A 23,079-nucleotide genomic window follows, 5' to 3' on the forward strand; every position below is an offset into this window, starting at 1 on the left:
ATGGCGCTCTCAGCGCTCTGTTGGCGTAATCAGCGTTACGACTAACGAGCTGTGCCTACATTTGAAGGCGACAGTACAATACTAGGTAAACTACTTCTATATAGATAATAGATTATAGATTTTTTATATTGTTTATCTGTTATATTCAAAATGGAAATTGAAAAGAAGAAGAAATTATTTATGATACTTTTTAATTAAACTAATTGTTTTGCGTTTTACTGAATAATGTTGAGTTTGAAGAGACTACCAAAGCATAAGTTAACAATTCTTTTCTATCGTAGGTATTTTATGAACTTAACTTTTTTATATAAGTTTGTATGCGTATGTATAAAACCAGTGTTTATATAATAATATGTAACAAGTAACTAATAGTTTTGTGGTATCAAAGAAGAATCTAGAAAGTAAGAACATACATCTACATATTTGCACTAGTTTTCTCATTTCTTTCTCATGGAATAAACGTAGAAGATATGTACATAAGTATACGTGCATAGATTTGGTCCCCAACCTAGCGAGGCTGACGGGCAGGTTTGCTGCCTCAATAGCAATGAGGCGACAAATTCCTTAGTTATTGAGAATAAGTTATAAAGCTGCCTATGTAGGGTAAGTTATTGAAAAGAAGTTATAAAGCTACCTATATTGGGTGAGTTTTTCTATAAGAATTAATATAATCGCTATTTCAATTGGTGAAGGACGTAACTTTTAGTGTGCGTTGGTATTTTTGAATAGCCGTTTTATACTTTAGTACCATATAGGATAGGTATATAAGCATACCGTCATGATATAAGTATGAGAATTCATTACAATGGACAGTACCTTCAAGCTAAAATAATATAAGAAATGATTTTTAATTACAAGTCTTGAAATTCTCAATCACATGAAATTAAATGTTTCAGAACAGTGTATAACTATTCTAAATTCGGTATACGCGTATAACGGAACGTGCCGAACAATCAGTAATCACTGTTCAAGCGCATTTCGGTTTAAATACAGGCTATATTGTTCATGTTCCACCCTCACGGGTCACGGGGCAAACACCGTATTGAACCAGGTGTAGGTACAATACTACATTGGAAAGCTCGCTACAGCTCTGCCGAATTAAACCAATGATTCAGTACCATACTGACCTATTTTAAGTCAGTCAACTGTTACGGTATACTCGGAAATGACAGTTGTAATATGTACTTGAATAGTCGGGTCCGCACGCCTAGTGATATTCACATAGCTCAAACAAAGCATTATTCCACTTGCTTGGTCAATGATTATTCTCAAATGAGTTTCATTTCAGGTGTTCCCAGAAAACGTATTACAATAACATTTTGGACGTCACAGACTACAGGTGCACTTAATGGAATACAAATAGTTTTGAAACGGATTTATTAAATCTATTCTTGGCTTTAATTTGAAACTTTTCACAAGCAAAAGTTACAAAGGGAGTGGAAATGGTTTGTGCGCGGGCCGGATTAGAGGGCTTCCTAGAGCGTTCAACGAATGATGGAAATGAAAGTTCTAACAGGCTCGGTTTAGTTAGATTGTGCGGCTACCAAGACTCGGATTTGGATTAAAGCCGACATGTTCGACACCGCGACATAAATTTTCGCTTGGCGCATCTTGGTACGAATAACAAATATTTGGAGAATTTACGCTGTTCAAACAGAATAGCTAATGAACAAATGAACCAAGACGTATGTTCGCAGAAACGAATATAGGTACCGTTACAGTTCTTCAATGCTTAGGGGGTTTATTTTAATTAAATATAAGTGAAACTGTATCGCTACTTTTATCAAGGGGAGGAAACTACATAGATTAACTTTTAATAAGAATAAATCCGTAGGACACTAAGCATCAGGCAATTATATAGCAGTATTTATGTAGGGAGGTAATCCTGAGAATAACCCCAAATTGTTGAAAATCCTAAATTGAATAATCCATACCACCCTCAATCAAAAAATAAACAAATGAAAAGCAAAAAGCGCAATTAAGGGACTGTAATTATAGTGGAAGTGAGTCTAAAAATTGACCCTAAACGAGTGGCTACGCTTTTTAAAGTAGCTATCGGTGTCTGTTTCAGAACAAATTGTACATTCAGAGCTCCACTAATGAGATCGCGCAGGGAGGGGTTGAGTTGTGGCACAAGGGATGCGGGAGGCGAGAGGCGCGCGGGGCGAGGGACCGTGTCTCCAAGGACTATATTTTACGTTTAATTGACGCACAGCTGTCAGCTAATGAGTCCAGGATTTTTATAATATTGTTCAAATAAAGCGTTCGGAAAAGTCTAAATTACCCGCAGCGAGAGCGATAAATTTTATCAAAACATTTCTATTTTTTATTAATAAGTGTACTTTTTAGGATATTACTTTTTAAATTTAGTTTAAGTGATAGTATTTTGTAGGATTTTGTAATGTTTATTCGGAAATTAATGAAGTTATCTTCACAAACATTTCTGTTGGATCCTCAGGTGTCGTACATTAGAAGAAGATATTTAGAATGGAACATTAAACTAATTCTGAGGGTTTCAGGTCTTGTTTTAGTGAGACAAGTGAGCTTACCATGAGTTCATAATTAGCAGGACTGCTAACTTGATTTGACGTTTGCGAATTAGCCATTGCCCGCCCTGTCCTTTGAGAAATTGCTAGCCTTCTCAAGGAGGTTTAATTGTTAAAGTAACATAAATTTAACCAGAATTCTTGCTAACTATGAGCTATGAGGGTAGGCCCTAAGGACTTGTTAGTGACAAAACACGACGCAACAAGTCATTATCTTAATTTAAGTAATATTAGTTCGTACATAATCTCTTGTCTTCTCTCTTTCTCTCTCATAAAAAAACTACAAATTGTGGTTTATTTGGTTGTGTTAAGAAAAAATAATAAAGCTGACATTCAGGAGTGTGAAAGTACCTACCTATAAAAGTAAGTAATATAAAATAAGCAGGATTATTTACCTACAGCAAACTGAAACTGTTGACAACGTTGATTGGTGCCTTTTAACATAAAATTAAGGTCCATAAATTAATATTAAAATATTCGTTAAGTGAAATGCTTTTTGTTCTCAATTATATTTTGCTGTAGTTGCGAATACTCGTACATTTATAGGTATTTAAGAGTAAAAGTAAGAGAGACCCTGACACTGCAGACCCTATATTACCAAAAAAAATATATTTTCCTAAAGAAATCTTGATTCCAACCGAAGTTTTCAGTTTATCTAAATACCGTCTAAATACCTAATCCTTGCAATGAGCGTACTATAATTTTTCTTCATACTATTTAATGAGCACAAGCCAACTATCGGCCGACTAAAAGTTTGCAGTGTGCGGATACGGACAGACAGTTCAAAGGCGCCGCACTATTGATATTTGATCTATCATAATTTGGAGCGTTTAGTTTGCGGCGTGCACTAAACATAATACACGTACATATATTGTTTGTTGTCACGTTTAGTTATACCATATGTGTCACGCCAAAAGTGGTATCACATTAATGGCGTTTGAAAATCTATTAGGTATGGTAAAATGGAAAATGACATTCCAAGAATAAAATGAAATAGAATTAATCATAACGTAGAAATCAGATTTAGCAACTGTCAATTCCTCGACAGAAGGAAAAGCCAAAAAAAACGATTGTTTGGTGCACGTGGCATTTAAATCGAGAAGCAAAGTTTTAAGGGATTTGCAAGCTTAAAAGAGTATTTTTAACTGACCTTATATAAGTTTGTTTCGGCATAATTCAATTAGTAGGACGCCTACGTACCTGCTTGGTAGAAGGTTAAATTTATTATGGTGGATAAAGTACGCAAATGTGTATACTTAAAAAAATAATTACTTAGATTCAGGTGAATATAGAAATCTTTTTCCTTTATAATTGGTTATCGAATTGAACACTTGTTTCATTTGATCTTTGGGCTAAAATTGATGTTAATATTAATATAAGTTTATTTGAAAATTCAAATTATATTGTTATCTGCAAACAACAGTGCTACTATTCCTGACATGTTATATTGCTGGACCGCGCATTGCCATTGATAACACCAATATTATTAGTAAATTAATATAATGAACATTAAATTATTTCGGATCATTTAATATTTTATTCGACTTAACCGACATGGCGTTTGGTTTGCGGCCGCAATCAAAACACAAATTAACTATACCTATTTGACCTATTTACATACATTTTTATTCATTAATGCAGTTGTGTCAAGTTAATAGCTATGTAAACATTAATGAAATTATGAGTTTAGCAAATATATCTGCGTTTTTTTTTAACAGCATTTATTTATAAATAGATGTATTATATCAGTACAGGGCTTTACTTTGAAAAACCACAGTGCTTGCGAATGTGTGTATGATAAAGTTTGTTGTCTCCCTCAATGTCATAGATATAAACATAGTTGGGGTTTTGATGTCGTATTCATCGCATTAAGAGCTTATCGTTCTCAAAATATCACAAATTATTTCCTTGTTTGTGTAGTCGCTGTTTAATCTATATAAAGTACCGGCTGTGCCAACAATGACAGTAATTTTCTTGGAAGCGAAAGTTCCTCTTTTTTAAGATTATAATTCCCATTCAATATCGGAGTTTTTATCGAGGCGCTTTTTTATCAGCATATTTTCGCAAATTGGATTATAAAGGACTATTCCGTATTTAATATCAACTTATTTATTTACGCCCCCGGCTCCTCGGGCTACGCCAGCCGGGCTCTTCTTGCACGTACGCCATGTTAGCAAACAATTTTTAATAAATCTACTTAAATCGACAGATAAAGTGGCCGCCGCTGAGTGCACTATGCGAGTACGAGTGGGGGACGTAATAAGTTTTATTTTTGCTTTGTTGTACGGTTTGTTATAATATTATTCAAAGAGGAAGTCTGAGGAGGTTGCCAAGCAATTTGGCAGGGAGCGCGGCGGCGCTGCGCAGATAGAGCGTTATTTACAGCGGCTATTGGAGCCGGGGTATATCGTAACTTCTGCTTAAATACCTTGTTACAGTCCTGGCCCTAGCTACACATTCCGTCTTTTGCTTCTTTCGCTCAAAAACGCACACAAGATTTCCTCCCTCAATTCGCGGGCGGAGAGAATGGAAGAGACAGATGTAATTCTCTAAATGCTGCGAATAACTTGTTAGGCACATGTACCCAATACAAATTGTGTTGCGTAAATAACACTATATAAAAGGGATAATTTATCGCGCCTTAAATAGGACGGCGTAATTTGTCGACGACAATGGGCACCCTAGCGTGTTTGGATATAACTTATTCACTTTAGCATCTGATCACTTGCTCTGATTTTATGTTCCACTGTTAATTTGCTTGTTTTTATTTTTGTTGTTCTTTATATTAAAACATTTTTCAATTTAGAATTTACTTCATTTCATTTCTATTCAGATTTATTTACAAGCTTAAAAATGTAAAAAGAATGAATTTCCTACGTGCTTTGTAGCATTCTCTCGATCTTTTTTTAGCAGGTCCACAATATGCATACGAGTATGTATTAATTTGGCATAACAGTAATGGCATATCTCCTAAGAAAGGGTAATATTTTCGTGTATAGATCAGCATTTTTCAAACAATCTTTAATTCGTTTTTGAAGTGAACAAAATTGCGAGTTTTATTAGTCGCAAGCCTCATAAGCCTCTTATAGTCAATTTAATTGTATTTCAACGCTCTTAAGTTTACGGTGCAATCAGTTCCAAGTTTACGAGGCACACCTTGTTTTCTTAAGGGCTTTTGAACTTAACACTTACATCAAATTCAAATTTTTACTCCACTCTCAAGAACTTGACGGCTGTAATCTTGTGTAAATCCTACTTGCGCACGTCACTTGAATATCAATGAAGTGGTGCCTAAAATACTTATAAAAATACAAATTATTTGGTATTAAGTATTTAATCTGGTATTTTCAAAAGAAAAACAAATGTTTAAGGTGCTCAAGTTACTGAAACTATGTAAAAATGTAGGTACACAAAGTTAATGAAACATCTAACAATAATCTTGTCAATTACTAGACATAATAAAGACCTAATAAACGAAATACTGAATCAACTTCCAAAATTACAGGCTTACAGCAAGCACTGTCTAATTTAACACCAAACGCGGTATTATTTATTTATTTGTGTTGCTAATAAACGCTCAAAAGATATGTGGGCTAATGTCTCGTTATGTATTCATAACAGAGCTATTGTGTCGAGCACACAATGTTGATTCTATTAGGTTGCGGAAACGAAAGCTTGTCTGACAACCTCTGTTTTATGCCACTGTGCAAACGTACGGAGAATATTCTCTATTATTGTATGGTGGCAAAACGGCCATTATACATTCAGAATGTAAATACAATACAAATAACAGCCAGTCGAATGTCGACCGTGAAGTTTTATGTCCCCAAGACGGTTTATGGCTGCTGGTTCGTTACACTCGTGCATTCGAATTCTGAATTCCGTTGCATAAGTAGATTTTATAATTAAACATTTTAAAATGACTAACAATGTCGTGTAACACAATGTCTATCGCTTGATATGAACGTAAACAAAAGTATCATTGTCAAACCGACTTATAGAATATCAACACACACTTTTCAAACAAACTACGAAAATTGAAAAGCCTGTTGACATTTCCATATTCTCTTTATTGATATAAACACAAAATAGAAATATTTTTTGGATGATCAAAGACGATAAGTAAATCTCTTACTCGTACTTCAGCCGAGGGATTCTAGCTCCATAAGCGAACGCGTGTCGGCAAATCTCATTACTTTTCGAGGATAAAGAAAATTCAATATCTATCGTTCTTTGTCTGGCCATACCCTTACAAATTTTATTTCGCAGGTCCCGTTTAAACTTCGTGTGTGTAAAAGTTGTAATTTGGCCACACAGCTACCTGTCCATACTACACCAACTGCTTTTGTTAAAACGTCCGAAAGTGCTTCTGTAATAACATCATCAATATGTTCCTTCGTAAATCAATTACTTACTTGATACGCTACAAGCTTTTTCAACAACCAGCTTATAAGGCAGAATATTGAAATCATTAAACATTAAAATACAGTACACAAAGGAAATCGCGGAGTATTGTAATAAAGTCATAAGTACATGTTATTTAATTTTTGCAAGTCGACATTTCAGGGAAACGTCTTTGATAGTAGATCCATTTCACAGTCGGCGACAAATTATGTTACAATAAATCAATTCTGTTCAAAAGTATTACTGAGCGTTGGCAAGTCATTTTGGGGCAATTTTCGTTATTGAACGCGTCTTCATTCAGTGTTATTGTTTTGGGCCCGATGTAAATTAGTTTGTGGGCGGCTTCAGAAGGAAATCCAATTAATTATACGTTTAAACACTGTTGGTGAGCGCGATATTAAAATTGAATTCTTTGTTCACTTCGAAGGTGTTTAGCAAGACGCTATATTGGGATACAACGACGTATGCTTGATGTAAGTAACCCTAGCTTCCAATGACTGGACCTAAGTAGGTAGCTTTGCTGAGTATCTTTGATAAATCGGACTAAGAAAATATCTAAAGGTCACGCACACACGTCACGACACTTATTATTAATTCCTAACTGCTCACCCTCAAATGTCACTCAGGATTAGCTTTACAAACTTTTCTTTTTTGTTCTTATCTGTGTCCCCCTACATTCCTTTAATTATCAGACAATTTAATAATCACATACTTATATGAATTAATGAAAGAAAAACAATTTAGTTTCACATAAACGTTACATATGAATAGGTATAACGTTTCTAGGAAAACTTGTTTTTCTGCTAATTACACTCAGAATAAAAGCAGCTATTAGTGTAATTTATTATTCAATGAATAGTATTTATCCATAAATATATCAGCTTTATCTAGATATTCATTACTATTTGCTATTTATTACTATAAACATTTTATTTATGCGAATACGTTATTTATATATTTTGGTTTTACAATAGTTCTGTTTGCAGTTGTAGCTCACGTTTAAAAAGGAGATTTCAAAACAAATAAAAGCAGAAAGAGCTACATTTTGCGGAGGTCCATGTGCTGAATAAGACATTATATGAAACAAGGATGCGCTGTAGGAAGTCCAAATAACATATGAGCTTAATCTGGCCAGTGAGCGCGGACCGAAGCGAAACGTATTGTAGCAGATTTATCGGAAGCGACAAAGGCCGAGACATCGTTAGAAAAAGAATAAAACGCTAGACAAAAGAACAGCAGAACAATAGCAATACTGTACGTAACAGAATTTAAAAATACGACCATTATCGGAGGCCATGGCTGCCCTTTTAACTCTCATACGTACACTTTCATGCTGAATAGGCGAAGTTTCAATGGCTGTTGTTAGACGAAAACTTAACGTGGAGTGAATTCTTGCGTGAACTAGGAATGCGAATACTTCCATCAAAAGAAAGTTCAATTCGAGCGTGATACGTAATGTGGAGTAAGCTGAGTGCGGTGACACACTATCCCGAAGGCACAAGATATAGAATCGCCCGCGTCTGACTCATGTGCCGGCAAATACAGTCTGCTCGATACAGTCATGATCCCACTTGAAACTTTTATTTCAAAGAAAGCGGCATCGAACGCTAGGAGGCTATCAAAAGCCAATGTTGAAATATCTCTATTACAGTTTCGAGTTCAAATTATAAGCCTGGAGGCAAGACCTAGGTAAAACTCAGGTATTGTTCTCAAATTTTGATCTGTAGGTCATAAATATTAAATTGGGTAAGGCTGGTAATTTTACAGTTCAAGTTACCTTTTACATAATATATTTTTCAAAAGCATTTACCAATTCAATCAGCGGAGGTAAAAGTGTACAACCATGTAATAAAAATAAAATTGAACGTCACAAATAAACTCACAAAACCATCAACCCCTTTAAATCTAGCTACGAATAGGATTCATTACTAAAAGACAAAAAAGAAACATACACACCAGGTGTCCCAACTTAATATTACTTCGCTCTACAAATACATTTACGAAATTCAGCGACAAAAATATCGTGTCAAATCGACATTATGAACTAGAAATAGGTTTATCAAGTGCTAAACATTTCGCAATAACCGTCGCCTCTTCATTAAACAACAGCTAATAGTAATAAATACGGCACAAATTAGCCCATTTCAAGCCTTAAGCGGTTTGAAAACACTCCATTGCTTGTTTCGTCAATATTACAGATTATTACCGTGCAATACTAAAAACATTATACAATTAAGGAGTAGGAAATATATAACACCCTTTCAGTGTTATTTTGGCACTTTATAGTAAGCCAGTTCCCTAACATTTATGGCTCATATCGATGTCCTAAGGCGGTCGAGTTGTCAGTCATTAGGATTGGAACAGGTCAGACGAGAGAACCCGTGATTACGAGCAGCTTTGACGTTACGACCTGACATTCTAGACTGTGGCAGTGTTGGCACAGTGAAATTGTGACGTATGACGTTTTTAAAGTACATCTCTAGTGGTACCAGTTCAGGCAGATGTTCATTTTATGACAGCTGTAATATTTTACTGCATTAACTAACTGTAGTGCTCTGTTGTTGTACTACAAGGTTACGACGCGTAGCACATTGCTACGAGTGCTACGATTCGTAGCAAATGCTAAGAAAAAGCGTAGTTGTAAATCCTAAGAAATTAAGATTCGATCTAAGTTTGCGCACTACCAAAGCAATTATTATTGTACGTTATTCAGTCAGCCATATGTGTACAAACAACATCATAACTCCCACATCTTAGCCAGACACGAACAAAAATAAACAAGTAACCAAAACATCGTTATTTATCGGTACACACCTTATATTGTTCGGAGCTATTTCCCGCTTAGTTTGATATTGATTCCTCGTTTAATCGTATTGCTAGGCGTTGTGGGCCCAATCACCGACGATAACTGGATTTTGCTCCCCGAACGTAGTCGGGACACGTGACATCACCCTAGGGATATCAATTGTGAACTCAATTATTGTCGACTAATTAAATTAATACCCAGGAAATATTGACTATCAAACATGAGTACTTGTGCGTTGTGTAACGATCAATGTAATTACTTGATACATGTTGGTGCGATTGCCACTTTGCGATGTTTTAAGCGATATTATGTGTGCTTTCGAAGTGCTGTTTATATGCAATAAAAATAAAATACAAGACAACATGTACTTAAACACTTTTAATATATTTTTTTGTTGTTGGAAAAGCGTGATTTTTCTTAATGTGTATCTTGAAACCTATTGACGCAGCGCTAATATTTACTCTAGAGATAAAGTTAATACCCGTCTGGGTTTTCATGTATGCATCGTGTTTGTAAACAGAGTACATTTTTAAATATTTATCGACACTGGTTTTCTTCATAAAAATTGCTATTTACCCATCTCAAAGTGAGAGATAAAATCAATATCCTAGCGTGAACATACAATAGTTTGCGTCACCATCAACCGTACAGACAATGTTTCGGCAAATAAGCTTACTATTCGAAATAACACAATATCGACATCAAGGTTATGTCAACTCGGAAAATATATAGGACTTGCTGTCAGAAATATGGTTTTTGTAATCAATTGTACGAAGTCTGGATAGCATGAAATACGGATTTATAAATTAATGGTACGAGAATAGGTAGTTATAGATTTTACCTTAATCATGGTTCTCTAATCGTATATCAAGCATTCAGGCACATGCGAGTGCATTCGACTATATTCGGGTGGGTTCGGGTATGTTCGTATATCACAAGTACATGTCGTGAGTCACGTCTGTCGCAATTAGCCGTTGTGTGCGCGCCGACGACGCGAGCGCCTCGCACACGCGTGGTCTCACCTCACTGCCAATTTGTACCGCATTGTTACACTTTACACTACACGCTAGCAGAAACACGGCAACTACGTTATTAGTGATTACAATCTTTATAGCTGTTCCGGATAATCATTACGTCGAATATTGTAACAAACTTTCCAAGGGAAAGGGTGCTTTATTTATAGGCCGACATTGTGAACGATAATTTGAGTTGTAGATTTTTGAAATGATAAAATAAAGGTCCCTGAATGTAAGAGTTTCTGTTAAATTGCTTACAACTCAAATTGATTGCTTTCGAAATTATTTACGCATTTCATGAAGTGTACAAAAACTGTTTTTAATCACTAAGTGGTCTGAACTTTTTATTTATTCAGACTGAAAGAATTCATGCATAAAAGAAATCTAAACAACATAACAGTCCAAAATATTTCAACAAAACAAACTAATATCGAATGTTTCCGCAATTCAATAAAGTAATAAAAAGTTTTTCTGCAGTGTATGCATTGCTTTATGTAGGAAACGGGCGCCAGTAGCCATAACTGATAGGGAACAATAATTTGACGGCGAAACGCAACACAAATGTGCATCTGGGGAGTTGGCCTGCAAAACACTGTTTCCAGAACACTAATTCACAGCATAAACCGATGAAATGTTCTCGCATTTAGTATCCAGATACTGGTACAGTCGTACATACAACATAAACATCTCAAAGTAACTCCCCTCCACGAGAAACTTTGAACAGCCCGATTTCTTTGTTATTTTTAATATCGACTTTTTTGCGCTCGAACGGTGGTTGCTAATGGATTTTCAATATTTGTGTTGACAGACAAACAAGGGGCGAATGGAGTGAGCTCTCGAACATTCCGTCTGCGTCCGTCCCCACGATCCAGTGTGTATCTCTCTAAAGAAAGCAATCGACAACGTTTAAACGACATTTATTTATGTTTACCCGCGGTTCACACTACTGATTAGTCGCTTATCCGGTGACGATAACTTTTTCACGTGTTTGACGTTTGGCACGTCAAATATTGCCGCATTGTTCACTCGATGACTCATTAGGGAATAAAATATTCACATAGAATCGCGATTTGCCGACCGCTCTGTAACTATTTCAGTATCCCGTTTCAATGTATGGGTTTGTTCGCTGGCACACTAAATAAACATTGATGTTAGATGAAATATTTTATTAGTGAGCTCTCTATCATCAAAACTGTTGGACGTCGGACTCTATTACCATAATAGGTACAGATTTGGTGCGGCTGCCCAACCCTCTTCCAATATCTTATGTTGGCATGAACAGAATGAGTCCGCAATATTTTCAGTCCACAATACATTCTACGTAGTTTATCAAATTTGTTTTATATGAGAAACTACGTGTCTGTTACGATAAGAGAAAAATAAATATACCTACAACAGTAAGATTTGGGAACAGTCCCCTTTAATTTATAGAATTGGTCCTGCAACTGTTTTATGATATTTGATATTAATTACTTTTCAATCACCTTGCAGACCCGTGTTTGCTATACGGGCTCAGTCTCTATCTCTTTGGCATACATCTCGTTCAGTAAATAGTTAAAAATATTTTTTCTGGACCCCCACTTTAAGTGACTACAAGGTTGTAGCGATCTTAAACTAACTTAATAAGAACTGTGACGACAACCGCGTCTAAATTTAGCATTCCTAGTAACTATTCATTAGATCGATATAAAATGTTTTAAAAGAAAGCCAACCGGTCGTAAAAGAGGTTTAAACTCTTGTTATTTATTGCTGAGCGTAGGGTGTGAAATGAAAGGTGAATCAGGTCACTTTAGATGCGTTTTTCAATCGTATTTCTATTTATCGTGAAATTAATTCATGACGTAGCAAAAATGACGATGATTTCAAATAATAATTTTCTAATACACCGTGTAGCATTTGTTTGTTAGTAACAAAATAGTGCGCGCTAGGCCGACGTATGAGTGAAGCATTGTGGTTGCGGTTCAGCCACTCGTGGCTACAGCCGCGCCTCGCCACGCCGCATGCTGAGGGCACACTACGTGACATGTGGCTGAACCACGGAGAAAGGAAAAATGAGCAGAGCCATAATGAAGGTAGGTCAGGCTCCTTCTTCTAGGTCAAGTTCGTGAGGTGGGCATGACCAATTAAGAGTGAACTAACGAGGGGTTCGGGTTCTTTGGGACATCTATCAACAATTTTTGGTATAACAAAAAAAGGGCGGGTCCAACGATGGCATATTATGGCGAAAACAGTAACGTTTCTCGTCCCCCGCACATGCATTGTGGCGCGCTGCTTTCTTAGATTTTGCGTTATGGCACCTCCGCTCGTCATTTTGTTCTCCACGGACTGAAGCTATTTATACATATTTTCATTATTTCTCCAGTTATAATTAATGTCCCGCAGGACAGGACGGGTGACGCGTCGCGGTTGCGGTCACGCCGCCGCCATCATGTTTTGACGACGAAATGGAGTGGATTATATTCTATGTGACGCGGTCTTAGCGAGGTCTTGAACTTACTACTTAAGCAGGTACCTACTTCAGAATACATACAAGTAGAAAAGTATCTTAGATAGTGTCAGAAATACACAGGTGCAGGTTTTAGATTATTTGTTTTAGAACCGTTTATTTAAACAGCTTAAAATGTAAACTCCGTAGGAAATAAGTTTGTATATAATATTTTGTCTGTATAGGTTAAATATACATTCATGTATGTACTAACCCGAATGTGATAATACATAATATATACATACGTAAACGAAGTCCCGAGGCACTATTTGTTTGAATATTTTGATGATCGCATCCTTTCGAATGTAAATGTAGGTACATGCCCTTTGTAGAAATAAAGATCCTACCTGAATATATAGGAAGAAGAGTACTTGGCTGTCCTAAAAACAATTGAAAGAGAGATAACTAAGAAGGCTTGATGTCAGCAGAACTATTGGCATGTGTACGACATTTGTAACACATTTCAGATGTTGCTTGGTAAGTGAATAATAAAAGGAATGAACAGCAAGCGTGGCGCACGATGCTTTCTTCTGGGAGACGATAAAATTTACATGGGACGGCGGGGCGCGCTGCCCGACTCATAAAACTTGGTCAGATTTCTCTTGTGGAACTAAAGTACCTACAAACGGAATATGTATGGACTACTGTTATATTATTTATTGGCATAAATCGCTCACTTTGACCTACATACGGGACAGGTATTCCGTAGGGTGAGTTTATTACAAAATTGCAAAATCTTCCTTTTGGTGTACAACAATACAACTTTATTCATCTAAAATATATACATTGTACATCCACAGTAGGTTTCATTAATTTAAAAGTAAATGGATTCTGAATCTATTATTCGTTAACAATAGAGCAAGGAGATAAAGAAAAGGAAACAAATATTTGATAGGATCTCTCCAGGATCCGATTCCGGAATAAAATAGATTGATGTTCGCAATAATATTCTATAATGAGACAATTATATTGGAAAATATGAGGTATTGTGTATAAATAAGTAAGAATTTGATCCTACAATTAATTCCTAAAACAAGAACACGGTTTATGAAACGATGTTTAATTAATTGTGTTATCTTGAGAACAATTTCTGATATACTGTTGGTATAACGTCTTAGTGAATTTAAAACAAAAACAGATCTAGGCATTAGGATATATAATACTTATTGTAACGTTCTGAAAATACAATTTTAATAAAGATATAAAGAGAGGAAAGCCTGCTGTAGTATGTTAAACTTATTTAACTTTAAACCCATTACTCTTAATAATGAGGCTGCACAAAATGCATGTGCTGATGATAAATATCATTAAGCAACGCGCCATGATAAATAGTAGCCCGCGTCAGTTAAACCTGAAACTGCAGCTGAAAAATATGATTTATAAACGTTATATACGCAATTAACCCTTAAGGTAGGTACGCATCGACTAGCTTACAGATTCTTGGTGGTATAGTTAGGCACAAAGAGACATATCGAAATGACAGAATAAACCTACGAGCGCACTGCAGAATAAATAGTCGGTCAACTATTGGTTGCAAAATTATTATTTTTTAGAAAATTGTGAATTCAAAGTTTTTATTCGCTCTGTTACCTGATCTTTGTTATGTGCGTACTATTAATTTCCATACTCATTTAAGAACCCGAACAAACGGTCGGACGATTAAAGGTTTGTAGTGTGCGAGTAGTCTAAAGGAACGCATCGACAAGCTTGCAGATTCTCAGAGTAGTAGTTAGAAACAAAGAGACATATCGAAATGACAGGTTAAAGCTTCGCATAGATACTGGACAACATACGAATGAATAAATCAAAATCCAGTGGTTGCCTTTCGTGCGTCGAGCCATGAAGTGTGTCTATGCTGTCGTCGGTCAGTCGGCAACTACCTTTACTGAAATGTTCCTTGTTTAAATTGAGGCAAAACCACAGGCATGACGGTTCACCACTGTTGACTCATGAAGTGTAGACTGTAGACTTTTTGTTGGCACAACAATACTGAACAAACTGTTCATTTTTATTTAGAATTAAGTATGATTTTGTTCGACAACGTTATTGTTACAAATACCATGTTTTTCCTATTTGAAATACATGATTGTTACATTACCGCACTATTGTACTGCTCGTACGAACGAACCATGTAAAGTATAGAACCAAAAATATGGAAAATTGAATGTTTAAAATATTTTTATGTTAGTAACTTATACATAATATTTTTTTTTTGGAACAATGATTATTTGACTATTTGACTTTAATTTTATTTCATAAGTGGCACTCACAATTTGTTTAACTCATTTTCATGTAATAAAGTATTTACTACATATTCCTCTTGAATTTAAAACCTTTGCTTTTTGGTCTATGTATTTTCTTTCTTTAAATCGAAACAAACATACGTAATACATTCCTTTGCGGAAAGTAAATTGAGAGAATTGTAGTTTAGGCAGAGCGGGATAAAAGAAAAAGGTTACAGTAAGGGTCGTCCTCCGAGAACAATTTTTCAAACAAGGTTGGCTTCTTGGTTTACTCACATCAGTGATTTAAAGCGAAGACAATATGCTTTGAATAACTCGGCGGAAACGAAAATCTTTAAAACTTTGATTCACTTTAACTTTTATTTATGCGCTCTCGATTTAAAGTTTGGTTACATTCTGGCATGCTTATTCAACATCTTTGTTATACAATAGATATACGGGGGCATATGGACTGCTTATGTGCATTAAGATCTAAATAATGTAAACCACTTAACAGCCGATAGTTTGAAAAGAGAAAATACAGACATCTAACAGAACCTACACCACTTATAAACCTTTTAATACGTTAATCAGTAATGGCGTTGGAATTAGCGCAGTGATATTTAACCTAGAGCCACAGATCCCTAAGCGGCCCACTGAGGCTTACAGAGCATCTGCGAAATAAAACCATAATACGCGGGACAGGTTGAGATGGGGTGAATGTATATTTATGGCATCCTACTGTTGCAAGCATTTTACATGCAAGACATTGGCTGCCTACAAAAAAGGGCAAACTCACCACACATGCTTCCACGTAGAATGACCCGGTATTCCATATTCATACGAGAGAATATGGTAAGAAATAAAGCATCAAAAAAAGGATATACATCACAGAGGCTTATGCTACTTATATCAGCAATATCCATTAAAGTATGATCCTACTATTGCACTATTCATAAAACGATATTTTATTCCCAATATGCCATCAAACGCTATATTTTATGGCCGAGTATTGGGATTTAAAAGCAATCAGTTGCGAAGAACAGATAACGAATCAAGGCGTAGATTCGATGATTAGTTCCCGTGGAAGCTGATCCGCACAAGGGGATCAGCACGGGCTATAAAAGTAAATTGAATTGTTCTCCGGGCTGTTGTTCCTTGCTGCATGAGCCAATGGCCGCTAGCTCACCGTGTTACATTTTTAACTTTATGATTTTATAGCCAACTCCCGTATTACGTTCCTTCATATGATACTACAAATAAAAATGACAATTCCAACAGGCTGGAACCGTATAAGTACCATAAACACGTTTTACACTTAGGTACTGGATTAACTCCGGAGAAAAGCTCTTCAAAATCTAAAAAAATACGTTCGTTCTTACCACATTTCCATTTCCTTTACGACTTTTACGTAACAACGAAGTTTAGATAGCAACGCACACATGGAAATTTCATTCTAATCTCAATGTGAATACAGTATCAGTAATGTTATTCAAAACTTCGATCTATATCAGTTCTTTGGTTCCAATATTGCTATTAGGGCGGCTACAATAAAACTTGGACAATTAAATGTAAGTCAACGTCGTCGGAAGCGTCGAGATAAGACCTAGCGGCGCCCCTTAGCGTAGTACTTGGGCTATTAACAGGGTGGCCCTACTCCCCGAGTTTCTTGAACTGTCTTCAAACGTGATTAGAAGCGCCTATTAAATTCAAACGTTTGGTGATTTTCCGCTCAAGGTACTTAATGTGGAAATCCTCGTAGATCCCCTCAAGAATAATGGCTGACTTTATCTTCCCCTATTGGAAAAAATACTTTAATAAACAATAAATGGCCAACACAAATCACAAAGGAAAGTGTCTGCTAAGCTGGAGCTGAATATATACCTCTACATTAAGATGTATAAGAATATTATCTGCAGCAAGCTACAGGGGGAACAAGTACCTATTTTTTGTAGTATATAGCTATTTTTTAATAGCCATTGTCCTAATCAGCCGTTGGATTGATCATGGTCACCTCAGCTATAATTGGCACAAGTTTTGCTAGGCCAGAACGACGGCTGTGGGACTGTGGCCAACTTTTACTTGTCCTCCGTAATTACTTTTACTACTTTTCTACAACTATTAAAATGTAATTTTAAGTATTTTTGTTAGGGGAGTTATAAAACTGAGCTAAAGTTGAATAACTTTGAAGTGGTTCATGTAAATCTTTTAAACATTTATGAGCTTTTGTGTTATTAACTGTACTTAAGAAAGGACCCACTTGTCTAATTTTCTAATAATTACTTATTTAGTTAGTTCCCTCAACAAGATTGCGTGGGAAAGATTGATGATTCTCGTGTCTCCATTTTATTTCCCCGCGGATAATCTCGTTGTCTCCGGCTTAAGGACATGTGAGCCGGAAATACGACAGCAATTTTCCTCCAACTATAGAAAAATGAGGACCGTTTAGCGTCGTGCATGGGTACCCACCCGTGAGTACAAGGTTCACCATCGCGCTACGGAGATACCGAGCCAACGAACCGTTCTCATATAATATAATATATCCTTTTTGTGGATCAGCTCATGACGCAGCCGTTTGTCACCCGAACTCGTATTATTTTCAACATCAGCTGAATACGATATATCATTTACTTAAAAGTAATGTGCGAATGTAAAATATTGTATGTGACAATACATTCTCATCTATCAAACGTAAAAATGTTATCTAATGATTCCTTCGAAATAGGAGTAGACGCTAACGTTGTCGTACATACCACACAATGTTTTTGGTCGTTTGAGTGATGTGAGCTCGTGATGAATGTCTTGATTACATTCCTTTGACTCAAGAGTGCGGCTGACGGATGACCACTTCGTTTATTGCCCCAACAAGAGACCGCCATAAATAAAGCAGCATTACACTGCTAGCAAAACAACTTGATATTCTCAGCGTCTATATTTCATCCGTGAAATCAAAATAGAATGCGTTTTGGCATGTCGTGAATAAATTGACGATGTTGAAGCAAAATATTTTTTATAAATGACAAAATAACTGTAGCAGAGATGCTTAACATTCTGAAAATTTGGGCCAAAATATTTTATATACCTATGTACTTAGGCTTGGGCACGTATCTTTTCCTTGAGAAGGTGTATGAATAAATATTTAGTAGAAAAGCGGGTTGCTTTTAGGACGTAGAGTGAGTGAAATCGCGACAGAAACATTCTCCGTAAAATGACACGTAAATGGAAGCAGTAAGAAATAAAAGTGTGGCGAGAACAGTGCTCACGCCATTAATATGAACTTAAAAATGTGAGGAGGTGGTAGTTAGGGAGGTAAGAGGTCATTCATCGCCCCTTGCAATCGTTTCACGCCAATATAGACGTGCCTCCGCTAATGAGACTTATTAAAAAAAAGCAACGCAACACTACAGAGTGTTTACTACGTACAATCTACGGGGATTGTTCGCTGTGTAAATAAGGGTCAAAAGAGCATATTTATTTTATCATCTACCCTGAAAGAGGGCAAGATTGAGCTTAAAACGGCAGAATATCCCAAATTTGATGAGGGGATTGATGAATAAACATTTTTAAATCCCTTTTGTTTGACTTTTGTTTTGTTTACAGTACACAGGTACTGTAAAAATATTACTGGCGTATTTTGTACTAACGCAATGAAGCCTAATTGGAAAGATTTTTGTTTAATTAATTCTTAAAAATTTATTTACTTCCTAAGTATCCTCCTGCATCAATATCGTACCTGATGCAAAACCAAAAACAAAAAAAAAAGCAACTGTTGATCAGTTCCTCTCCCATTTACCACGAATTCTGCTCACCAAGAGCATCCAAAGCTAAAGTAACCTTACAATGTAATTTCATAAAATACCTAACTGTCTAGACAAAGAACCATTTTGACTACTATTCTACTATCTTGATAGTCTATCAGATAATCCGTACGAAGTAATCTTGAAGCCCCGACGAACAATTACATCTTTACAATACTTATTATAATTTATGAATTCAAGTCACTTACTTTATAAAGTAGATAAAATGAAAATCTTAGCGAAGAAATGAATAAAAGTGATGAGCGTTGAAATAACCATAACAATAGGTAGGTGCTTCAAAAATAACGAGATTTTAGTGAAGCACGTCTGACTTGAAGTTGAAAGACCTCAAATTCTTTTCGTATTTTAATTAAAATTTTCAATCACTAGCAAAATAGTGTTTGACTTGGCGTGCAACTATTTATTTAATAAATCGTGTACAAACACTTACGAATCCAATAATCGTTACAAATCGTTATTCATTGAAACAGTAGCAGTGAATTAAATACCGAAATGAGTTATATAGGTATCTACACATAATCGCAAAGGGAACAGTTTCATTATGCCACGTTCATTGTGTTCGCAGTCCCCAAAGAATACGGAATCTTTCCGACTCGCGGCGGTGGGTAAACCCTTTTTATTTCTCGAAAAAGTTCTGCGACTGCAAAAAGTATCATAAAAGAAGAGAAAATTGTGAGAAAATGAATTTTCCATTTCACTAAGTTGACGACTGAATGGCTTATTCTGTTAAGAGAACATCTTAGACAGGTATCTAACAATTTTGGAGGTTTCTAAGCTCCACGCTTCGTGTCACGTTCCAGTTGCCTCAGAAGGTTGCTCAGTCATAATTTATTTTTGTCAGACGAAAATATCTTACATTTTTCACTTAAAGGTAGACCCAAAACTTACCTACCTGCGAATATTTTACGTTCGCGAAATTATCTTCAAACCGAATGTCAATTAAAAGGATCAGAGACTGTTGGCACATCGGCAAAAGGGTAGAAATATTTGCTTGGGACGGATAAAATTAAATGTTGGCTAAACAGATAAAAAGGTTATCAAGCAGGTAGATAACCAAATCTAAACAAAATTCTAATTAGCTGTAAGTAGGCATCTATTTGATGTAATGGATGAGTTTTACAGTTCACGACTACCTACATTGAGTTGCGCCGAAAACCAATTTTATTAAAAAAGAATAGTAGCTTAATTACATGTCAACAAGTTAGTGTCTCAGGGAGTGCTTATGAACTATAGACTACCCCATGAAGTGCCGTCGTCGTTTCAATGTCCGCTGCGGGACAAAGGCCGGCAAGACCCGCGACTTTGCGCGACTTCGGCGACCTGCATCCAATGCGCTGCGACTTTCGGGTTGAATCGCCGATCCCCTGATAAAGGAACCTGTGTTAGATATGACTAAAACCAATAATCTAGAACTAGGTAGGTACCCACAACAGAAACTTCTTAGTAACAATGAATAAATATTTGGTTAAAGGCCGTAGAATAATAACATAGCACAACCTTCCAACCCTTAGTCATAAAAGCTCATGCAGTGTACACTGCCATTACGCAGCTCCATCCGTCTGCATCGATTGGATTTTAAAAGTGGTTTAAAGGCTTTATTTGCCGTTAATCTGTACCTTCCAGGTTTTACGTTGACCTCGGTAGGCAAATCCATTTGGTGTAAAGCCCATTATCCCTGGCTGGGAGCCAGAGCGCCGACAATGCTCGGCCTGCGTTCTGGCACGACACCAATAGTCCGGATTATCTCGTCCCGCTAGCAATGGCTACAACGCAAAATACAAGATTTACTACACCCCGTATTTAGTGCGTGCACATTAGATTACGTTAATAGATTGGTTTATTGTGTTATGCTAATATAATGGCCTTCATATGTTTTAATTACTGCTTTATACGGTCCTGATATTTATTGATACAAAACCACAATGTAATGCAATGGAATAAATGGCCCGTTCGATGTTCGACACACGAAATCGTGATTTAGGCAGAAACCATTTGTGAACGTGTCACGTCGTGACGTGTCGTGACGTGTCACGTCGATTGACTAGTACCTAATTAGGTTGAGTAATTAAAAGTTGAATGTTTAATAGGATAAATAACTTCTTGGAAAAGTGTGTAGGCAAATGAAAACAGGCCAAGACAAGACTTTCCCTGAAAATTAACTGAGAATAATATTCCTAGCACAACACTACGACTGCAAACTTAGCAGTATGTTTAATGCTCATTAGGTATTTACTCTAGACTGCTTAAACCTAGAATGACAAAAAGCTCTTCCGTAAAGTCTATCTAGCTAGTTTGGTCTCACTTACGTTTTTGTCTGTTAGCTAAGCCGAGAGCATTAGGTACCAACGCTTCTCTTAAACCCCCATTAAGATATAAATATCGCACTTGAAATAAAATGCTTTACTTAAGTGTTTGTAAACGAGACTGACTTTAGAAAGTAAGTGGATATTTATGTAATGGAAACTGCTTTACATAATATGTAACCTATGCAACGGAGATGTTAGGTGTCAGTGTTTTATTTAAGTCTATACTTGAGGACAGCTTCGAGAACAGTCGATTATTTTATGATTAGGTTGCCTATACTTAGGAACTATGCCTCTCTACTGGCCTTTGGAATTCAGGAACTTAAGCAGTTAGAGGCGAATCCTAATGGCATTAAAACATACCGAAATTACTTAAATCGATTTGGAAAAAGAGGTGTGAATCTTACCTAGACTTAGTAGACATACAGGTAGATTAAGTACTTAGGTATATTCCAAAACATCACGTGATACGTAGCTTCCCTAAACTTAACGTCTAGTTAGTTTAAAGTACCTGCGTCTTTAACAAATGTATCGGTAAAGGAAACTGTTTAATTAGTGGCTTCAAGTGTCTCTAGTATAGGTAAGGCGGCCAACTTTCCGAAAACTGAATGCGGGACTTAACCTTTCGTGAAAAGGGGCATTGAAAAATGATCGTACGGAACTGATAAAATAAAAACCGTAAGCAAAAAGCTATAATTTAACCTATCAATATAGTGTCACAGCGTGCACTTATGTCTTATTTTCAAAATCATTAGGCCTCACGAGTTCAGTAGAAATAAAGAGAACGAGATTATATTATAGGTAATCTGTGTTCTTGCACTGTTGAGCGTGCGCGCAGGTGGGTGTTGTGTAGAAGTGTGGTAGAAAAATAGGAATGCGGGACATGCGGGACGCATACAACGTTTTGCGGGACTATTTTACTAATAATTTCAAAACGGGATTTCGTCAAGCATTGCGGGACGGTCCCGCAGAATGCGGGACGGTTGGCCGCCTTAAGTATAGGTAGTGTTGGTAGGTATGTACGTTACCCGAGCATTGTTTCACCTCAACAATATTTCAAAGCCAAACGCTTCGTGTAATACACTTTGTGGACTAAACTGTTGGCTACTAGGGATTCCTACCTATAGGGATATTTTACTATTGAGTAAATAGGTTTGTAACATCTGATTCTGACTAAATCATAATACCTACCAAGTATTAAGTAAACAATTATGTCTGACTTACCTATCATAAACGTCCTTCCAAGTCACATTTTCCCAGAATTACGTAAAGGTAAGTAGGAACTGAAGGCAGTTTCAATGCCAAAGACAGCAAAAAGAAAGTCATTGAGAAGTTACCCTGTATCTCTACATATAACTACCTCCTTATAAACGAAATACCAAGGTCTAAAACTCCAACCCCTTTGACCTCTGCCTTAATTCTTTTGTTCCGTAATCGCACACTTATTCATTTGATCTTCCCCTCTTGATATAAACTATG

General features: G+C 36.3%; 1 protein-coding gene across 1 annotated transcript in view; it reads right to left on the reverse strand.

Moving 5' to 3' along the window:
- The window catches only part of LOC110374954 (large ribosomal subunit protein eL24), a 215,331-nt gene that overhangs the window by 116,956 nt on the left and 75,296 nt on the right, over positions 1–23,079 (reverse strand). The window lies entirely within an intron of this gene.

This window comes from Helicoverpa armigera, chromosome 12 (genome assembly GCF_030705265.1).
Source record: "Helicoverpa armigera isolate CAAS_96S chromosome 12, ASM3070526v1, whole genome shotgun sequence".
NCBI lineage: Eukaryota > Metazoa > Arthropoda > Insecta > Lepidoptera > Noctuidae > Helicoverpa > Helicoverpa armigera.